This window comes from Acartia tonsa, chromosome 4 (assembly GCF_053477335.1).
Source record: "Acartia tonsa isolate MP-2025a chromosome 4, ASM5347733v1, whole genome shotgun sequence".
Taxonomy (NCBI): Eukaryota; Metazoa; Arthropoda; class Copepoda; order Calanoida; family Acartiidae; genus Acartia; species Acartia tonsa.
This window is the reverse complement of record NC_137263.1, coordinates 34,820,616-34,838,631: the sequence shown is the minus strand read 5'-3', so window position 1 is coordinate 34,838,631 and position 18,016 is coordinate 34,820,616. Positions and strand designations below refer to the sequence as shown.

At 29.8% G+C, this 18,016-nt stretch overlaps 1 protein-coding gene across 2 annotated transcripts in view; it reads left to right on the top strand.

Moving 5' to 3' along the window:
* The first annotated feature begins 4,063 nt into the window (after positions 1-4,063).
* LOC145316942 (uncharacterized) overlaps positions 4,064-18,016 on the top strand; it is a 58,088-nt gene continuing 44,135 nt past the window's right edge. The window contains exon 1 of one of the 2 annotated variants that reach the window (XM_080157792.1): positions 4,064-4,418. The gene's annotated coding sequence lies outside the window, so the exon portion shown is untranslated. Of the gene's footprint in view, positions 4,419-7,168; positions 7,299-18,016 lie in introns of those variants that run through there. The other variant, XM_080157791.1, reaches the window with a different exon arrangement.

Sequence of the window (18,016 nt, the reverse complement as noted above, 5' to 3'; positions counted from 1 at the left end):
TGTGGTGGTTTTAGGCTTTTTTCTTGGGGGGGTGGAACACCCCCAACCCCCCCCAAAAAAAATATTAAAAGATTGAAAAGAAAGCGTTATAGGAACCTAAAAATTATGGTTCGCAGAACCAAAATATATTTTTTTTTTAAATATGTTCGAAATAAGTGGTTGCATCTCTATTTTTAATTTTTTTTTAATTACCACTTGGGGCAAAGCCCCTAGAGGCTAGGGGCGAAGCCGCTAGTATATATATATATATATCTACCTATCTATCAATCTATCTATCGCAATCTTTCTATCTTCTTTTCTATCAACAGGAAATCTCATTCAAATTGGCCTAAACCATCCTATGGGACATTAGTAAGCTTTCTTGAAAAATATTAGTCTACTCTACTAGTCGTTTTAGAGATCTTGCAGATCACAATTACCAAGCTAAATCAGTATTTGGGATTTATTTATCTTTTTATTTTTTTCAGTATTTTTTTATTTCTAAACTTCTTTCTTCACTTTTTAAACCTTTTTCTCGTATTCATTCGAATCCGGTGGATAGGAACCGGTTCTCATCCATACGAAAAAACTATGTCTAGCATCGTATTATATCCAGCTTTCTACGAATATAGAAATGTACAATTATAAGATTAAAACTAGTTTTTTTTAGCCCCGAGGTGCGTTTATAATACGATGCGAGAAATAACTATTCTTTACAATTTTTTCTATCTTTTTTTCTGTACTTATCTTTTTCTATTTATATTTTCCGCCTTTTCTTCGGTTTTTTTATCTTCCTTTTTCCCTTCATTAATCTTAAAATTGACTTTCCAACGACTTTTAAAAAATTAAACAATAATAAAAGGAATATTTACTGTAACGTTTTTTATGACAGAAAATTTATTAATTGTGAAAAGAACATAGATTTACAGATCTAAAATTTTTAAAGAATTATTAAAGATAAATCAAATAATTACATATTTTTATGACCTTGGAAGGGTCAACAGTGTACATATTTCAAGATTATCTAAATTGTATTTTTAAAAAAAGTTTAAGATTTAAAATAAGAGTTTTAAAAGAATTTTAACGGTAAGACAATTTTGAAAGGGTAGGACCTTTTTTGAAGGTCATTATGAATAATTATCGAAATATATAAAAGTTATTTTATTGTTATTTTTGTTTAAAAGCCGCTTTTCTAAATAAAATAAAAACTTTTTTTGGAATTGAAGGCTAGAAAATTGAAATGACAACTGTAACCTTGGAAGGTCAGATGAGTGGCGCAAAGAAATATTTGTTTTCATTCAGGAAGGGAGGGAAAATTGGCCAGTTTATTTCACTGGTCCCTAAACTTTTATAATAACGTTTTCTTATTTGTTAGCTTAACAACTTTGGGAACTTTTATGTGTCCAAACGTTTCAACAGCCAATTCTAATCTTCAGAAGGGATTATTTTGTTTATCATCATTGGTGATGGACATAAATTTAAGGGCCCTTGTCTTATCCCTGATTTGTATAGTTTAGGCGTGTTAGAATTGTCTTATCAACGTCAAACTTGACATGATAATTCCTATAACAGTGAGGTATAATTTAGAAAGAGTATCAACTCTTTAAATATTACCGAAGAGGTCCGCATTTCCATTTTTAACACGATGATTTTTTTGCATATTGAAGAAAAAAATTATGACACATCTTCTTAAGTATTTTCTTGATTTTTGTAATATCTAGGACGATTAGGTATGCTGTTACCAACAAATCCTCTCTATAGTCAAGTCTGAAAATTTAAATATAACAATTAACCTATATCTAAGTTTGTTTGGTATAGATCTTTATTCAGACTTCAAAATAATGTTCAAATATAAATGCTATGTTACTCCAACTTTGTTTATGTTCGTACGTCTGATTTATTGAGCTTCAATTTGATGGATGATGGTATTCTTTTTTTGGCTTCACTTTGATTTTGGACTTTTTCTGGTGTTTTAGATTGCCCTGCAAATGTGCAAAAAAATTTATTGGCTTGTGTCCCAATAAAACTCTAAAAATACAATCCCTTTATGTCTACAATCATCAGTGATGTCTTGTATTCATCTAAGTCAAGTTTAAGCCCATTTTACGTTTAAAAGTAAATATATTAGATATTATATATTTTTACCAATACAATGTAGGAATTTTTAGATAAATTATTTTTGTCTCTGTCTGAATGATTTTGTGACAAATTTATAGATGTATGGTAAAGGGTGCAACAATTTACTGTATAGGCTCTATACCTATATCTTTCCTTGTAAATATTAATATTTATCTTAAGCTTTTCTCTACATTTCATTTCTGTCTTATCCCCTCTTTTTCAAATAATCTGCATTTCACACTCCCTATTCTTTTTTCCCTTCCTCTCTCTCTGTTCCTTAAAAGCAAAGAAAGTAGGAAGGGCTTCCAGAGAGCATAACCCCATCACACACACATATACACACACCCACACACACACACACAAACCACAAAAATTGACTTTGGAGAAATGAAAAAGAACAACAGCTTTGTGACTGTGTGGGGGTAGAGAAGAGATAGAGCAACAAAAGAGGAAGGGTAAAGGGAAAATGATTTAGAAGGGAGGCTTCTATTTTAGAGGAGGAATGGAGAAAGGGAAGGATTTGCCGGTTTTGATCTGATAACATTTCCACACCTACTATCTAATCTGAACTTCTGAAGGCTTTGAAAGTTTTGAAGCTGCACCCGAGCAGAGAGACAGGCATTGCCCTTGCATCCAACACTTTAATTATTCTCAATAAACTTTTTAAAAAATAAATCTAAATATTTGAAATTTTTCTACTTTTTAAAGAAAATTAACTTAAATCTTTTTATTTTATTTAAGATTGATGTTCATTAAATAGTGGTCTCATAATCTCATTTATGGCTAAAACATGCAAAGGGGTTAAATTTTCGGGGAGGCTTTATATCAGATTAAAGGTTTCGATGGAACAGGTTAAATTAGGAATGGGCAAAGAATATAGAATTTAATGAATAATATGGTAAGCATAAATAGCCCCCCCCCCCCCACCCCCATTCATTTACGATAGGGGCGCATTAGAGTTGAGATAATCATCATTATTTATCATTACTTATGTACGTTGAAAATTAAGAACATGTGTTGTGACTTGAAACTCTTTTTTTCTTTGCATAAAATTTACAACTAAATTTCTCCAAACATTAATCAAGTTGTTAGCTCCTCTTTAACTAAAAGACTTAAAACGACATAAATTATTCATCAATAAGATGTAATTTAATATGTATACTATTTTTTAAAGAATCAATATAAAGTCACAGGACTGTCCAAACAAAATGACATTCACTTTGCAAAAGATCAATATTGTTGTTATTTAAATTGGACAATCTTTTTTTCACTTCCTATGATAGGAGAGAAATGTTACCTTCCCCTTTTGTTGTTGCTATTCACTCACCGGAGAAAATCTAGCGGATTTTGGTTGGGTTTGGCAGATTCTGCCCAAGTCAAGTTCAGGGACTTGTGCGCAATGGTGCATTGCGCATCGTGTTTTTTCATATTTATTTTTTATTTTCATAGCTAGCTTAAGATAATGACAAAGGAATTAAGATATTGATTTAATGTGATACCAAGAATAGATAAATACAAAAATTTTATTTTTAGAAAAAAATTACTAAAATTGAAAATAAGTGAAAAAAACCAGATTTGCCTGACGTAACTAAAATGTTCCCCCCTTTTATGATGTCTACAACTGTCTGGTGAATTTAGAAATTTCTCCACGGCTTTCTAAACTTTTTTTTACAGTCAAAACAAAACAAAAATAATCTATATGTGGTAAATATGCTTAAGATGGAATAAGATAAAAACTTTTTATAGCATATGTTAGGTGCATAAAAAGGCTAAAAAGTAGCAAAAACCTATGGTAAAACTGTGCACACAGACAGTACTCAATGAAGGGGGACTTAGGGTTGGGGGGGGGGGGGAGTGAAGATGGGTAGAGAAGGAAGCCGGGAGGCTGTCTAAAAAGTATATATCGGGGAAGGAGGAAGGGAGAGCAACGAACCTGAAGGGCATTGAACTTTTAGCTACACATATCAGTTTATAGTGAGAGCCGAGACAAGCACTAGGGGGCGCTGGCACTTTCCAACATATTTTCCAACCGATTTCTTCATCCCTTTAAATTACACAGAACAAAACATTGTATTTAAATGAGTAGAACAAGTTAAAATATAGATTATTACGCTATAGTTAACAAATATAATACTAGTTTATTAATAAAATATAAGTGTCACTATAAATAAATAAGTGTGAAATTGTATAAATTGAAAAAAGTTATAAAATTGATTGAAATCTAAAAGTGAACCCAAAAGCTGTGGTTGTCATACTACTCATGGTGTCCTAATGAGATGATTAGTTGGTGTTTCAAACCATATAATGATCAAAAGTACAATGTAAGTAAAATTTAAAATTATTTTATTATAAACAATACCCATTCATTTTTGAGTTGTTCAGTACAAATTTTAAGTTAACAACGAAAAGTTGAGAAGCACATAAATAAAAGAAATCTTCCAAAATTTGGTGAATTAGTATTGACGCGATGGTTATATAATTTCATAGAGTAGCTACCAATGAAATGGAAGAATATTCACGTAAAATCTGTGTTTCTTTTTTAGTAGCTAAAAAATTCTTTTTTCTCCAGTAAACTACAAAAAAAACTTTTTATGGTATTTTTAAACGGTCGGACAGACAAAGTGAATTATTCATTAGATTCTTATTAGCCGAGAAATCTTCACCAAAAAAAATAGCTGTCTATCTTTTAAAGCAACCGAAACTGACGGTTGACAAATTGTTGGTTAAAGAGTAGTTTTGCTTCTAGAATTGGTAAACAGTATTTAATATGTATAAACAAAATTTAAATAGGTTTAAATTCAATTCCACATAACGAAGTTTTGGATTCTAAGTGCAGCTTTAAAAATAAAATGTATGTTTGTCTGTCAGCTTTTCCAATATAAGGTTGCCTTTATGTTTCAAATGTCTTTATGTTTAAAATCTAAAAAAAAAAATATCAGAAATTTGAGTTAATTATTTGCTATATTATTATTTAATCTATCCCCTATCTACTTTTTGCATTTCTATATGAAAAAGTCATAAAGATTATTTGTATTTAGATACCTATCAGCTCTTAAAAATACTAATTACTACTGAAAATTTGATTTAATCAACAAATATTATTTAACATGTCAATGTTACATAATAATACTTGAATATGAAAAAGTGATTTATCTTTTACAGCTTTTGTTAAAAAAATTACAAGATGCTAAATTATGTATTTTTGTTACTATAGTAACAACTTATACATTATAAGTATATAAAAATGTTCTTATTCTAATTTTTTTATTTTTTATTTTTTTAAATGTATTTATTAGTTTGATTTTAAAAAAATTGTTAAATCTTACGAATTTGATTGAATTAACTTGTATGTGTGTCCAATAATATCTCAACAACTTGACTGAATTGTATATTAAAATAAGTTACGGCTTTAGAAAGTATCTACCCTCAAGAATATTCTTTTTCTTGTTCAAACATATAAATTTGAGGGTTCATTAAAAACTCAATTAGTATGTTTGTTTAAATTATATTGTGTTTGACAGCCATAAATAAATGGCATAGGACACCTGCCATTTTATTCAGCTGAAAGAAACTGAAATTGTTTAAAAGATAGATACCAACGAGTGTCTAAAAAAATTCTTTACATAACAATTAATTGAAAGGCCCAGGCATGTACGTCATTCTATCCCCCTCAAATTAAAAATAAATACATTAATTAACGCCCTTAAAGTTTTAAAACCCCTTAATTTACCTACCTCAAAATAAAAAGCCCTGATGTCCCCGCAGCAAAACTTAATATTTATATTTATTATAATGTAAAGAAAACTTATGATTATTTTTTGAAAATGGACCAAATTAAAAGGGTTAAATTTCCTTTAAAATCTTTCCTCGGATATTAAGATTTTCATTATTGATAAAACTATATACAGTTTAATTTTTGCAAATATCTAAATATGTCTGTATGTACAGATTTATTATTATTTTTAGCGAAAAATTCAGACGGAGGTTAAAACCTATTAGGGCCCTTTCCAAACCTATTTAAATCCAATTCAACCTCAATAAATCTTAACATGGATATTATTTTGAATAATGGATCTAATGAAAAACTGAATTACGATGAAAATTTAATAAAAAGTAATATTTATCAGTGGATTTCTGTACGATAGCATGCTGTTATAGCCACAACCAGTCAAAAAGTATTTTTTTTATATGAGATACAACATCCATACCTATTTCCTACTACCCATACAATTTTTTTGCGACATCAAATCATTAATTTTATTCATTAACTTCATAAAAAAAGAACTATCATTGATAACACTTTTTTAATCAAAGTTTGTTGATAATTTAATAAAATGACAAAACTATTTTTTTTGCATATTAATTTATGTTTAAAAGTACATATTGTACATAATTAATCATATCATGAATTATCAGAAAAATAACTTTTCGTTAAAGTTTAATTTTGGTATATATGGTTGTGCCTTGTCATATAACTTTTAAGTTCACTTATTTTTTTGCCAGTCAGAAATTCCAAATTATGTTCGTATTATCAATCTGGTGGTTTTATGGAGTTTTGTACATAAATGTTATTGTTAAGTATGATCTCCATCATATGAATTCTTTTCCTATAATTTGGCAGGTATTGTTATACAACATTAATTTTTTTATTAATGTAATTATAAAAATAACCTATTGTTTTTTTCACGCTATCTCAAACCACGTTTAGCTAGCACAATGATGTTAAAATTTATTTAAGCTTGTTAAATAATGGGAAAAAGATAGGAATTGATAGAAAGATAGATAAATTCATAGATGGATAAAAGATGAGAGATAAAGAGAAATGAATTTAAAGTGCAGTATTATGAGATAATTACTCTTTATGGAGGCCCCCCCTCCCTCCGCATGCTCCGGGAGGTAAGAGACATTACGAAATGGGAGGTGAGAGAATTTGCATCAAGGAGGGGTAACAAAAAGGGAAGAAAAATGCATTTGTAAGAAACTTTGTATGCCAGGATGGTCTCCTGCCAGTCTGGACACTCCCCACACACCTCTCAGTGTCTGGCCGCCGCTGGGATTCAAACTACAACCATCTGAACCGCCGCCGATTCTTTTTGTACCGCCTTTTTATACGCCGCCGATTTTTTGCATACTAAAACTTTGTCATGGTTGTGATTGTTATTGTTTCAAAATGTTGGGATGACTATTTGGGCTCCTTCCAGGTATGAAAAATCAAATCTGTACAGAAGTAACACATTGATAGATAGATAGCCTTGCAAATCTGTTCCAGGAAAACCTGTATGGTTACCAGGAAAAATGAACAAATATATTTTTACAGTGTTTTAATTAATATTCAAAAAAATCAGTTGTATAATATTGAAATACATTGGTACAGTTACAATGAAAAAAGGATTTTGGACAGACTAGCTAGTGTAGATAAATAAATTAGAACTTTAGATTAAAAAGAAGAATCTTTACATAAATAAGAGAAAGCATGATTATATTTACATAGGTTAATCTTTGCACATTTTTAAAAAGAAAAATTCCTAACATTTCTGCATTTTTTTCACAAACAAATTAAATTATTTTTAACTTTCTATTTGTGTTTTTGCCCTGTCAACTATATGGCAATTTATAAAAGTGATCTTGGCTGACATACTATCGACATTCCTGTTACTCTACAATTGTTTGGTCTATAACCAGCAAAAATTTATTTGGGTAAAAAAAATCCAATGATTCATAGAGAAATTTCTCTCTCTCTCTTTTTATAGTTGAATCATATATAATCATTTTTACACGTAATAATAAATATATAGTGAACACTCACTTCCGCATATCATCAAATCTGATTGGGTTTCATTCGAAATTCTCAAAAGACATATATTCTTTAGCGAGGGGAAGAGGGATATTGAGCTGTAAATTACATTGGTATCCAAATTTAATAGACACGTTTTCTCATTCGTTGTCTTGAATAATTATCAAATTTTGATTCGTTGTAACACACTTTTTCACCAATAATAATTATTTACAGAAGGGCTAATTTTGTTTTTCATAATTGGGGGTGTACATATATTTGTCCTCAATTGTCTTATATCATAAGGTTCCTGACAGTTCGTTAAATATCCAGTTATTAGTAGCGAAGCTACTCTATAATTCGAAATGTCCGTCCGTCTGAGACAAAGTGGGGGAAACGTGATTTTCTCGGCTCCTATAAAAGATAGACAGCTGAAATTTTTAGTGAAGATTCTTATAACATATGCCAATCTAATCTATACATTGTTTTGTCCAACCGTCTGTCATTTGGGGTGCTAGATCGAATCCTACATTTTCATGTTTTCCTGATTTTCTCAACTCCTTTTTAAGATAATGGGCTGAAATTTTCAGGGATTGCTTAAATTTACATTTTACATATTTTCCTTAAATTTTATTACGATTTTTTATTAATAGGGGTGCTAGATCGATTCCTAGATTTTTAGGTTTTCTATTGTTTTCTCAAATCCTATTCAAAATTTACTGCTGAAATTATCAGGGATTGAATATGCTAATAGTCTACATATTTCCATCAAGTTTCATTAAGATTTGTTTATATATTGTGGTGCTAGATCGATTCCTAGATTTTTAATTTTTTGTGATTTAAAGGTTGCGTGATTTTGAAGTTTTCGTCATTTCCCTATTTCATCAAATATATAGGATGACACTAGTATATGGTAAATATATTCATAATATACATTCATAATTTCTGAGCTTCGCTACTTATGGATGCTGTCATCCTTGTTATGTACATAAGTAAATGCAGACCCTGATATTTATTTTGAATTAAAGTATTTTCCAGTATCGCTTAGAAACCGTTTAATATCCGGTGGATTAGAACAGGTTATCATCCATACTGAAAAATTATGTATAGAATCGTATTATATTCAATTTTCTACAACTATAAAAATGTAGAATCCTAAGAAGAAAAAAACAGATTTTCTAGCCCTTGCCTTTAGCAGCACGGGGCATAAAAAAATGGTTTTGAGCTTATTATAGTACATTTTTATATCCACGGAAATCTGTTTATAATACTATATGTAGTAAGTCCTATCAGATATATCATGTTATTTTTCTGATTTTTTTAATCAACATTTTCGACAATATAATATTTTTTTTATGATAAAATCTCTATATAATGACGCATGGTTAGGGCTCCAATAGAAGCTGTAAACATTTTATACTTAAAGTAAGAATTATGTGGGTTGGGTAAGGATTTGTCTTCTATTGGAAATATATGAAAAATTTGCGCGTAGTTAATGTTAGCTACGTCGTATAATTGCAATAATTACTTATTCTGTTAAAATGTAATTTACCCTAGCAAAAAAATCGTAATTTAGATGGAAAAATATAACACAAAAAAATTACTCATATTTTGTAATTTTACCAGTTGTTTTGTATGAAACTATTAGAGCAAATGGGCATTTTAAGTTTAACTGAATTAGATTTAGATTATATTCTTAATACCTACATATTTACCTATTTATTTAATATTTTTGTAAACAATTCTTTAAATGAATTTAGTCATCCTTTTTATTAAAAGCGAAGATTTTCTATAATTAGGGTCGGTTTCAACTTTTGCAAGGTGATTCCTGTATTAGTTAGGTACGATTTAGAAAGCGTAGCAACTCTATAATCATTACTAGAATGCCCGTATGTCCATTTTAAACATGTTGATTTTTTCTTTTTCAACAACAAATTTTTATGTGATTTAATTATCCGATTGATCTGATTTTTGGTATACTGATTTCAGGGACAACAAAGTACAATTGTATAAGCAAAGCAACTCTATAATCAAGTCCTAAAAAGTAAGTATGTCCATAAAAATTATCCTGTATCAAGAAGTTTTTCAACAAATTTAGTGACAATTGCTTTGACTCGTATTCATTTATATTCTGATTATTCAGTTCTGACACTATTTAAGTGTTAATGTCTGTTTGTCTTATCGTTTCCGAGCTTCGCTTTTATGGGTGTTGTCATCCTTGTTTTCAATATGAATGCATTACTTTTAAACATATGTTATTTTTATTCGTCATTTAATTTTTTTGTGTTTGTGTGAAATTTATGGTTGTTTGTTTGTTTTCATTTCTTTAAAACCTTTTAAAATGCAATTTTTTTCTATGATGTGCAATATCAATTTATACTTTTTAAACAGAATTAAAATATTTATTAAATCATTATGTTTTTTTTTGTTTTTAAAAGCTACAAAATCAAATAAGAAATTATTTATTTGAATTTGCTAAACAGTCAAAATATCAGTTTTAACATGGAATGGCCAATAAAAGAAGCTTGATGTTTGGGGAACAAGATACCACATTCAGCCGTTTATTGATTTTAACTAACATACAGAAAAAAATCAATTACTATTGTATATTACTACAAGGATAGAACATCCAAAGGATCGAAGAAAATTACATATATCTCATTTCCAGCAGAATCATCAAAAACAAGCCTTCTATCTTTAAAAACAGTTTGGAAAATTACAACTTTTTATAACAATCTCATTTACTAAGGTTGTACTTATTTAGAACAAAATTTAAAGTTAATGTGCTTTTAAAACATGCGGTAATCATTTCAGTTCATTGCTTAACTCATTAACTAGCAATTAAAATAGCCATGAAATAAATATTAATTAACATATTAAATAAAATTATCACTAAGATATCAAATGAAATGATAGTTCAATAACCTAAATAATGATTATTATCATATAATTCATGCCTTAAAGTATGAAAAATTAAGCATTAAAATTGTAATATAATAATTATGAACAAAGTAATCTTATTATTAGAAAATATTATTGATTTATAATTATAGAAGTGCATTAGTCATCTTGTTGACGTAAATATGAGAAAATACAGCCCTTTCAATGGCTTTTCGACATAACATCATTAGTGATACTTTTGCCAAATTTGTCATAAGGTCGAAATGCACCGTCGAAAGTATATGTTGATATATTGCAAATTGACGAACTATAGGCCAAACTATCAAATTAATTTTTTTAGAAAAGCTTCCTTTCTTCCTCACAGGAAGATTTGGCTATTTAAAAAAAAGAATAATTCAAATATCAGAAAAAATATTTTGCATTAAGTTTAGTCTTACAGGTGTTAAAAAAACAAAATTTTCTCCATGTGAATATTAATTCCAATATTACAAGTCATTGATCTAGATATCTTATTTCATCTTTTTTGCCTCAGGGACATTGGGATTGCTTATGACAATTTCTTCACGATCTTGGAAACCTAAGACGGCTGGGCTGACCGAATAAACCTAAGTTACTTCTTTCAATTTAATTTCCTTATATAAAAGTAACATGATGTATTTGCGTGTGTGTCTGTCTGTAACGAAGGGTTTCGATAACTGCTGAACCGATATCATTCTCCTTTACAATGGAACTTCTCATAGGTCCAGGGTAGGTTCATAACTATTTTGGGAGAGTACCACTATTCGTTTGATTTTGGCTCTCTAAATTTTGAGACAGTATTATTTTATTTTCTATTGACTATCCCTTGTTCGTGGCAATTTCAGCGTGAAATATTCTAAAATAGAAAGAAAAATATGCTTTGAAGATAGGACAGCATATTTTATGCTTTATTGTCACTAAAACAGCGACAGGTCAATGGAATTTTAAAAAAGTTACCGCCCAATTCTGTATGTTCCAATATTGTTCTAGTTCTAAGAAAAATGAAAATATATTAATTTAGGCATAGATAAATTTAGTTTCCATATAAATGTCTTCGCTTTCCTGAGTATTTCATGGTAAGATTTTTATTTTGAATTTTGAAAAATTAGAACAAATCAAAATAACCAACTAAGAGCAATTTTTTGTCTACCCCTGCGGGACATTAATTCAATGAATAATTTTACTAATTTTTCTATAATTAGGAACTGAGGTGTCTAAAAAATATACTGTATTATCAAGGAGGGAAAGGATAGTGGGCTGGAAATCTAATACAGGAGTATAAACAGTTTCCTCATGCGTTGACTTAATGATTTTGGGTACTTTATAAAATCTTAATTGTAATGGTTCAAACTAGCATTTACAAACTTTTTAATCAATAATTTGAATCTACAGAAGGGGTACTTTTGTTTATCATCACTAGTGATGCATATGCATCCTCATTGTCTTATCCCTTGAGATCCCTGTTTATTATCCTCTTGCTTGTAAGCGACTTTGAAGGCATCAATTTATTTATAATCAATCTATTTAAGCATATAATTTACTGCATTTTTGTTATGTTTTTAACATTATTGCTTTTTAAATGCTTTTTGAAAATGCTAGCATATATAGGCTCTGTATTCAAATGGAGTGGGAGAAAGGGGGGTGGAGTAGGGTACAGCCATAAAATAACCCAAGACTTGACGTAAAAAGTAAGCCTTCTATCAACCCGGGACCTATGTGAAGCTTCTTTAAAATGAAGAACTCAATCGGTTCATTGGTTACAAAGATCTAAATGAAAAACCACAGAAAATCTACTTTAAATATTCTTAACAGTCCAATATGTGATTTAAGTATTGTTTTTGACAACTTTTTGGGAAGCTTTATATATACTGGATATTGACCCCAAATTGTATATTTGCGTTTTTATTACAATTAGGCGTACGTATAGATTATAAACTCATAATAAAAATAAGAAGAACATTGAACTTGGCTTGTAAGTAACAAACAAAGGTGTTTACACAAAAAAAAAACAGATCTTTAAGACAGCTAAATTCCATGATAACATTATGTTTAGGTAAGGATTTTGTCGACTATTTGCATACCCTTATATATAAAATGAACATGATGTTTATCTGTGTGTACCAAAATATCTCGAAACTGATATAGTTCTCTCTTATAGGTTAAAAAATATATAAAGTTTTTGTTGGAACACCCCCGTGAAAAATAAACAACAAGCATAAATACCATCAGCGCCCGTTATGGTCAATGTTAAGGACTTTCCCAACCCCCGATAATCCCCCCTCCCCTTATGTTATCCCCCAACCAATAACATGGATAACAATTCATTCACCCTGAAAAGCCCCCATACGTAAATGTTATTGCTTTGTACATACACACACACACATACCTACACACCCACACACAGAAAACCAACCCCCACACATTTTTCTGAGGGTTTTCTAGCTTATATATTATGCATACTATAATATTAATAGATTAACCCTCTGCTATAAGGACAATTTTTATATAAAAAATTAATAGTAATAGTAAAACAAATTTTAGCACATCACCTTAACGGTAACTTAAAATTTGTGTAAAATGGTAAATATTTTGATAAAATAACTCTATGTTAAAAAAATTATTTTAACAGTTCAAACTTAAAGATGGTTTTGATGGAGGGTAATGACTCAAAAATAATAAAACCTGCAAAGAATCTATATAAAGTTTCTTTTTAAATTATAACAAAACCGGCATAATAGTTAAAGGAATCTTAAGAGATAGACAGACACACATCTTTACTATTTTTTTGATAAATTTTAAAATTCAAGTTGAAAATAAGAAAAGCTGTTTTTATTGATTTTTTACATGCTTATATTTTATATTGTAAATTTTTTATAAAAATGTGTACATTTATACTATGTGTGTGTGTGTGTGTGTGTAATGTGTATTTGTATGTGTGTGTGTTTTGCAGAAATAATGGTTTAGAAAGCCTGGAGAAAATGTTAGGGTAAGGTCAGTCACCCGACATTGAGATAAGGTTGGATGACCCCCTCCCCCCCCCTCTCTATTCTTTGTATGTACACTTGTAATGTGCATGGATGGTGGTATTCTTGTTTTATGAAAGATAAAAAAATAGCCAAAAATATTATTGATATTTAAGTAGGATTTAAATCCTTTTTTTATTTTATGATGTACTAATCTCTCAATAGGTAATTTAAAGCTTAGTCTATCTATTTACGAGATCTTTTTAGACATATACACTTAAACTTACCATTTAATAGATTAGTTTTGCATGTACTGCTAAAATTTTAAAATCAATCTTTTTGTCTTTTTATTTGAATACCCCTCCATAAATGTAGATAGCCTGATATCTAGTTGCCGAAAGTGTACGCAGTTTCCTGAGTGTTTCCTCATCCTAGCTCAATATTTACTACTAGCTAAAAAAGCTTCAAACTTCAAAAAAAAAAATCAAAATTTAAAAAATTCAAATTTATAATGTATATTGTATAAATCGTTTACACATTCAAATTTTGATTTTTTTAAGGGAAGTTTGAAGATTTGTAGCTAGTAGTAAATATTGAGCTAGGATGAGGAAACACTCAGGAAACTGCGTACACTTTCGGCAACTAGATATCAGGCTATCTAAATGTATGTATATTTCAAATAGGGGTGAGGGATCTTACACATACACCCACACAAACATACATTCACATACACACACAAACATACACACACATACATAGGAAATGATTGGAAGAGGGGGGTGAAATAAATTTATAATGATGATATGGTTGTAGATAAAGTATATCTGACATGAAAAATATATCTTCTAACCGGTTTATGATAATAACAATAATAAAAGGAAAATCTCATTATTCGCTCTTTTTTTAAGTGCAACTACAAATTCTAGCGATTTTAAAAGACTAAAAATGATAAAAAGATTTTAGAATAAAATAAGCATAATATTTGAATTGTAAACATATGTATTTAGTTACATCCAAGAAAAGCCACAAGGCAAATAAATTAAAGAGTAACTGCACTGTTGATCAACAATTTTTTGGCTGGAAATCCATAGTTTGAAAATTATAGGACAATTCTAACATGCTTAAATTAATCAATTTATCGCATCATATTATAGACAGCTTTCCATGGTTATTTAGAATGAAAACATATACAAATAAAACCAGTTTTGTGGGCCCTGAGGTGCCTAAGGCCCATGGTAAAAAAATTAGCATTAATTTTATGATTTTTATTTTAATAATTGTGGAAATTTGATTGTTATACCAAGCTAAACATTATTTTTCAGTATTGCATAGAGCCGGTTCTAATCCAGCGGATATAAATCGGTTTGGAAGCCATACTGGAATAGGTATTTATCGCATTGTATTATAGACAGCTTTCCACGGTTATTTAGAATGAAAAAATGTACAAATATAACCAGTTTTGTGGGCCCTGAGGTGCCTAAGGCCCATGCTAAAAAATTTAACATTAATTTTATAATTTTTATTTTAATAATTGTGGAAATTTGACTGTAATACCAAGCTAAACATTATTTTTCAGTATTGCATAGAGCCGGTTCTAATCCAGCGGATATGAATCGATTTGGAAGCCATACTGGAATAGGTATTTATAGGTATTATAGACAGCTTTCCGCAGTTATTTAGAATAAAAAAACATACAAATAAAACCAGTTTTGTTTGCCCTGAGGTGCCTAAGACCCATGCTAAAAAATTAAACATTATTTTATGATTTTTATTTTAATAATCGTGGAAATTTGACTGTAACGCGAAGCTAAACATGATTTTTCAGTATTGCTTAGAGCCAGTTCTAATCCATCTGATATAAATCGGTTTGAAGCTATACTGGAATATATATTTATCGCATTGTATTATAGACAGCTTTCCACAGTTATTTATAATGAAAAAATATATAAATAAAACCAGTTTTGTTTGCCCTGAGGTGCCTAAGACCCATGCTAAAAAATTAAACATTATTTTATGATTTTTATTTTAATAATCGTGGAAATTTGACTGTAACGCGAAGCTAAACATGATTTTTCAGTATTGCTTAGAGCCAGTTCTAATCCATCTGATATAAATCGGTTTGAAGCTATACTGGAATATATATTTATCGCATTGTATTATAGACAGCTTTCCACAGTTATTTATAATGAAAAAATATACAAATAAAACCAGTTTTGTAGGCCCTGATGTGCCTAAGGCCCGTGGTAAAAAAATTAACATTAATTTTATGATTTTTATTTTAATAATCGTGGAAATTTGACTGTAATACGAAGCTAAACATGATTTTTCAGTATTGCTTAGAGCTAGTTCTAATCCATCGGATATAAATCAGTCTGAAGCCATACTGGAATAGTTATTTATTGCATTGTATTATAGACAGCTGTCTGCGGATATTAAAATGGAAAATTATAAGATTAAAACCAGTTTTGTGGGCTCCATATGGCCGAAGGCCTGTGCTAAAAAAACTGACATTATTCTTTAGGATTTTTATTTTAGTAATCGTGGGAAAATGTGGAAATTTGACTTTAATACGAAGCTAAACATGATTTTTCAGTATGGCTTAAAACCGGTTCTTATCCAGCGGAATAAATTGGTTTGGAAGTCATACTGGAATAGTTATTTATTGCATTGTATTATAGACAGCTGTCCATGGATATTAAAATGGAAAATTATACAATTAAAACCAGTTTTGTGGGCTCCAAATGGCCGAAGGCCTGTGCTAAAAAAACTGACATTATTCTTTAGGATTTTTATTTTAGTAATTGTGGGAAAATGTCTGTAATACAATGCTATACATGACTTTTTCAATATGGCTTAGAACAGTTTCTTATCCAGCGGATATAAATCGGTTTGGAAGCCTTACTGGAATAGTTATTTATCACATCGTATTATAGACAGCTGTCCGCAGATATTAAAATAGAAATACAAAAGTTAAAAACTTAAAAACGAAGTGAAAAACGTTATTCTATAGTCATTAAATTACTAACAATATTTGTTAAAAAGTATCGTTAAATTGGATGGTTTGTAACGTAAAAACATGTAAAAAATTGATTAAAATAACGGTTATTCTATAGCCATTATATTGCTAACTTATTACAATCGTAAAAAACGACACTAAAAACCATAAACCCCAAATGAAAATAAAAAAAAACATTTTTAAAATAAATTATTTAAGACTGTTCACGTTATCGTCAGCTAAGGGGTTAATACGAGCCCACTTATTGAAACCATTTTTAAGATTTTTCATGAAAGCGAAAGTGTTCCCCTATTTCAGGCCATAAAGGGGGAGAGGGAAATGGCCACAAACCGGTTTCAACATATCCAACACAATATAGAATTAATCTATACTCAATCTGATGATATACCACAGAAGAGGGATGGGAAAGGGGTGGGGGTAAGTATTTTAGAAACTAGGGTGGATAAATAATTCATAAACAGCTTCAAACAAGTGTTTAGTTTCACTGATAACAAGGATGATAATGTCCATTAAAAGTAGAACAAAAGAGTAGACGGCTACAGTGCTTTAAATATATTGACAACTAATCTGAAATTTATAAAAGACAAGAATGCCTTGCAAAGTTGTACTAACATCATAAGATGTAAATCCTTACGACAGTTTGCCTAATCATCATAGGCAACATCAAACAGCATAAAAAGTTTGTTGTCAAGCAGAAAAATCAACCTTTTCACAAATGTAAAATAGACTTTCAGGTAAATAATGCACATAGTTGACATGCTTTAAAAAATGAATTTTTTAATGTCAGGAATCTTTATTTACAATAAGATCTTACGGACGGACGTACATTAACTAAATATAGAAAAGCTTTGCTTAAGAAAAAAGATCCCTAAATACAATTTATCTTTTTAAACCCTGCTATTTAAAAGAAAGCTAGTAATTATATGTTAGAAAAGTGGGAGGGTTGTTTTAGAAGGAGAAAACGCGTTTTAGCTTTTGTGGTAAGGGCCCCCTAGCACCAAACACACACACACACATAAAAAGCACACATACATTTTAATACACTTGACAGTTCATAGGCAAGGCAGACATTTTCTCCATGGTACAATTTCTTCCCCGACAATTATCCCCCTCCCTCCGCCATCCTCCTCAAGCTATTCCATATCTTTATGTATATCTCTGAATAGAAAGGTGGCAATGAACTTAGCTCTCTCTCTCTCTCCCACTCCATCTCTCTGGTATAATCCATCTCTCTCAAGTCTATCTCCC